This window comes from Vulpes lagopus, chromosome 4 (assembly GCF_018345385.1).
Source record: "Vulpes lagopus strain Blue_001 chromosome 4, ASM1834538v1, whole genome shotgun sequence".
Lineage (NCBI taxonomy): Eukaryota > Metazoa > Chordata > Mammalia > Carnivora > Canidae > Vulpes > Vulpes lagopus.
In genome coordinates, this window is record NC_054827.1 from 89,541,843 (window position 1) to 89,546,974 (window position 5,132).

A 5,132-nucleotide genomic window follows, 5' to 3' on the forward strand; every position below is an offset into this window, starting at 1 on the left:
CCACTGAGCCACCCAGGTGGCCCCAGAAATCTTTTTTTAACAAACTCCAGGGGACTCTGATGCACATTAAAATTTGAGAAGCACTGTTCACAGCTTTATCTGTCAACTCCTCAGAGGAACTTTCTTGACCCTAGCTCCCCAATCTGTATCATATCCTCATTGTTACTCTCTTATAGTAGTTATTTATGTATTACAAACTGCAAATTATACAACTGCTTGTGTGCTTGTTTGTTTAAAAAATCTACCTTCCTCAGGGCGCTGGGATGGCTCAGTCAATTAAGTGAGTAACTCTTGGTTTTGGCTGAGGTCCTAATCTCTGGTCTTGAGATCGAGGCTCACACTGGGCTCTGCACTCAGCAGGGAGTCTGCTTGAGATTCTCACCCTCCCCTGTTACCCCACTCTAAAATAATAAATAAATATTTTAAAAATAAATAAATAAATCTTTTTTAAAAAAAATCTACCTTCCTCACCAGACTGAGTTCTGTGAAGGCAAAGACCATGTATACTCAAAGCCTTATCATGCCTGCCACAGAGTAGGTACTCAATCAATGCTGATTGGTCAGTTTTTCGTAGCCAACCTGGTGTGAGACCCTGGAGTTATTCATGCGTTCACTGTGTGAACTTTTGCTCAAGCCATAAAATACATAGCATGAAACACAGCCAAATCTCATTTATTCACCATCTAAAGACCACTTACGATTCCCTGTGTTTCAGACTTCCTTCCCTGTCTATTGCTGAGAAACCACATGTATAAATAGGGGGTAGGGACAGGGATGGGGATTCAGGCAATTAATTAATTATCAGTAACTTGGGTAAATAATTTAGTGAAGGAGGAGAGCAGAATTCTCAGCTATATTCTATTTTCAGATTCTCAGTGTGTTCTGATCATTCTTGCTTTTTACTCAGAACTACTCTGTAGCCCACACAGAAGGCTCACTGTCCCCATTAACCCAAGGACTCATTCTTCTTTCTCAGGCCTAATGTGTATAATATGGAATCAAGATTCACTTTCTACCTAGGCTTGGTTAGACAGATATTTGGAATTCAATTTCCCCCCCAAAATTTTTTAATATAGATATTTCCTGATCGCCAATGGAACAGCTCTATGAGATCCCTCTTGACAAGAGTGTCATTCAATGCTTTCCTAGTTGAGTCTTCACCTTACACAGGAACACCCAGAGGATTGTGGGCAGCTGGCAGCTGGAAACCACCATGAGTGTTGGAGGTTGGGAAAAGGGGCTATAGTCTTGTCCTGGGTAAGGTGTACTATGGACCGTATGCCATACCTCAATGTTCCCTCCCTGAACCCCAAGACAAAACCCAGTTCACATGAACCTTCAAGGTAGACTTGAGGCAGAGACAGTCCTGGCAGAGGCAGTCCCACCTGACCCAGCTCTACCTTGGACAGCATGGCAAGGATCAGGCCAGCCACATTTCTGTGTTCCTCAGCTCTGCTCTTCCAACACTGGTTCACAAAGATAATTCTTCTCTCCACACTGTGCTGCTGAGTCAAGGGGCTCATTGTCTCTTCACCTCAATCTTAATCAGCACAATCATATCTGTTCAGTCAGCATATGGATTCTCAACCTTTGCATCTGTCACAAAGAACACCCAGAGGGTGGAATCACTTGGCTGGGCTAAGACTTCCAAGCAGGCCTTCTGTGGGGTTCTCTGATCTCCAGTCCACGGAGGAAGTCTCTACTATGTGTTAAATGCAGCAGACATGCTTTGTTTTCCTTATCTCATTCAACCTTCATGTTAACTCTCTGTGACACACTCAGTACCTCCCTTTTACAGATGTGGTAACGGAGGCCTAGAAATCCTAAGTACCTTTCCAAGATCAAGAGCTAATAAGGAATCATTTGCACCCTGGACCATCTGTCAATAACTTTCATGCACTTGTCCCAAACAACCTTACACTGAGCCTTGGGAAAGGGACTTCTAAGTGACACCAGCATCCCAGCATAAAACCTAGAGTGTGTCCAATTATGCCTTGAGCCTGTGGAGTCCACTTGGTGTTACCTTGCCACCAAACTTGGATTTCCTGCAGCTTTGTATTACTGCTGTGCTTTCTGACTGATGGAAATGGCCCATGCCTAGTTCACACCTCCTCTGCCCTTGGACCTCACCTCCACCCCTACACTTGATATAATCACCCATGCCAAGGGGAAGCATTGACCTGGGCTGATAAGATGTACATAGGCTTCCGGCACTGGTCTAAGGGGGGCTGTTGCAAATGGAATGGGGAAGGCCTGGCCCCAGCTGCTGCACGTGAAGACACCCCCTTCCTCCTCAAGCAATTCTCACACAGGTAGGCCAGTTAGGGGTGAGATCCCAGGGCAGCTTAGAAGATGTTCTGCTTTCCCACGCTGTGTTTCTACACAAAAGCTTACTCTGGGCCAGTTTTACCTAAACTGACTGAGAAAATTTGCAGAAAGCAAAACCAAGTCAAGCATAGGAACTACCGTAGATTCAATAAAACACAGATCACAGATCTGCTTTCGTTGGTGCTATGGGAGACTCTCGTTTCAAAAACAAAACAAACAAGATATCCGCAATGTAGTCAAGTCCCACTAACACCCGTTTCTAAATATCCTGGAAGATTTCGGGTGACAGAAGCTGGCGCTGTGCCACCTCTCAGGGCATGGCTGTCCTGCTTCTCAGTTTTCACATCCTTGGACTCTGTTGGTTTACTAACTCAGAAGGCCTGAGGCCTCTCTTATCACACTTCGGCATCAGAATCCTGAATAGCAAACATCTTCTGAACCGAGTACAAGGAAGTTGAGATTACTCTAGGGTCAGAGGTTGAAAAATATGGTTGAAAAGCTGGCGACAGGGGGCCCTGCTAAAACAGTGGCCGATTGGGGGGACCCAGGCAGGGCTTCCCTTCAGGGCAGGAGGGGCCCTCAGCTGCGAGGCTCTACGTCTGGATCTGAGGCCCTGGGAAGTCACGGAGGGAGGCCGCTCGTAGGGCCGAGGCCCCGAGTCCGCAGCCGAGCAAGGAGCAGGGAAGCCCGCCCGGCCGCCTGGCACCCTTGGCCCATCTGACGGTCACAGACTCGGGGGGAGGGCCCGGCAACCGGGGGGTGGGGTGGGGTGCGGGAGGCGCTGAATCCTGCAGGATCCCGAGCTTCCAACCTGAAGTGTTTTCCAGGCTCAGGCACAAAATCATTTGTCATCACTCGGGTCCTAACAGAGAAAAAAATACAATGGAAAATTAGATCCTGTGTCACAATGTCATGGGTATAAATAAAATGAAAGGCAAGCTTGACGTCAGTAATAAGGATTCTCACATTCCACTTCACTTCCTCATCACCAAATATGCAGCTTAATTTACCCCCTTGGGTGGTAGAAACCAGTTAGTATAAACAGGTGGGGGCTCTGACATCGTGGGGACTGTGTTCCTTTCTCCCTCAAAATTCCCCAGGAGCCCTGGGCAAACAGTCCCAAGGGGGGGCCTCACTCCCTGTGCTGGGTGTCCCCTGGGTACGCAGGGACATTCTTAGCAGATGTCACAAATCTTTCCTCTCACCCCTCTGCTTCTCTAGTCTGTATTCTTGTGCTCAAACTTCTATTCTTGGGGACAGCCAGTTGTCACTTCACCAGCTTTCCTGAGCTTGGCTGAAGGGATGTTGCTCTGCCTGGAGAAGAGAAAGGAGAACGAAGGAAGAGGGAGCTGAGTACTCCTTTGCACAGGCTCACAGCGGCCTAGGTAGTGGCTTCAGCCTGGGGAATATTGACTCATAATGATTCATATGCTAAACACTCTCTAGGGACACCCCCCCACCCACCCCCCCCCACCCCTGCCGTGGCTCAGCGGTTGAGGGTCTGCCTTGGGCCCAAGGTGTAATCCTGGAGTCCCGGATTGGGATTGAGTCCCAGGACAGGCTCCCGGCAGGGAGCCTGCTTCTCCCTCTGCCTGTGTCTCTGCCTCTCTCTGTCTCACAAATAAATAAATACAATCTTTAAAAAAAAAAAAAAGAAGACACTCTCATGGTAGATAATTTTGTAACACAAAATTACTCCCTCCACCCCCACCACTAAGTTCTATTCCTATATTGAGGAATAGCTAGATTACCTAAACTCTACAAGGTTCTTCTCAGAGCATTAAGCAGCCCTGTACTCCAAAGCCAAAAATAGACCTGGACTGGTACACAATCTAACACACCTTTGTCATCAAAAGTCAGCCCACTTCAAAGCACGCAGAGGAACACTGACAGGCAGTGCCCCATATGAGTAAACCAGGGGTTGTCAATACAACACACGATTGATTGGTGTCTGGCATTATCCGGTTCCATGTCCCCTCAAGGGGGATCACTGGACCTCAGATAGTCGTGGAGCCTCTTCTCAGTCTACTCAGTAACCCCTCAGATGGTGGTAACCCATCGTTCTGAATCCAGCACATTCAACAAGCAGGTTCAGGGGCCGTTCTGGGGCCTTCACAGGGCTGGGGGCCTTCCTGGGGCTGGGGGAGCTGTGAGCATGACCCAACCCCCCCCCCATCTCTGCTCTGACCTGGGGGCGGGGGGGGGGCGCGCAGCAGTGGCCTGCAGAGGGCCTTTGGATTTGAGTTTACATATCCATTCTGGTGCTTCCTGGCTGTTTTGAGTGCCTACCTCAGAGGTTCCCAAGTGCCATGTGAGGTAAGGGATGGAAGGTGCTGCTTGCTCCCCTCTCCCAACTCTCCCACTCACCAGCACTGAATCTGCTGCCTAGAAAGAAAATAAGAAATAGTGAAAGGGACCATAAGGGCAAGGGGGGAACTGAGTGGGAAAAATAAGAGAGGAACTCAAACCATGAGAGACTCCTGATTCTGGAAAACAAACAGGGATTGCAGAGGGGAAGGGGGGGAGGGGACTGGGTGACAGGCACTGAGGGGGCACTTGACGGGATGAGCACTGGGTGTTATATATGTTGGCAAATTGAATTTAAATTTAAAAAAATTAGTGTTGCATATATGCACAAGGTAGTACTCATTTCCTCATTCTAGCCTGCACGCAGGTGAGCACGTGCACACGCACGCGTGTGCACACACACACACACACACCCTTAACCTGGCTTTCCAAGCCACAGATTACAATGATATTTTTAGAACTCGATTTCTACTCTGCTGCCGCTCAAGAAGTAGATT

General features: G+C 48.3%; 1 long non-coding RNA gene across 1 annotated transcript; it reads right to left on the reverse strand.

Annotated features, from left to right (window-relative positions):
• Positions 1-3,104: 3,104 nt before the first annotated feature.
• LOC121489056 lies at positions 3,105-4,669 on the reverse strand. The gene is made up of 3 exons (XR_005987257.1): positions 4,618-4,669; positions 3,534-3,642; positions 3,105-3,190 (listed from the first exon to the last, which is right to left on the reverse strand). It is a non-coding gene; the product is annotated as an uncharacterized LOC121489056 (long non-coding RNA).
• Positions 4,670-5,132: the final 463 nt, after the last annotated feature.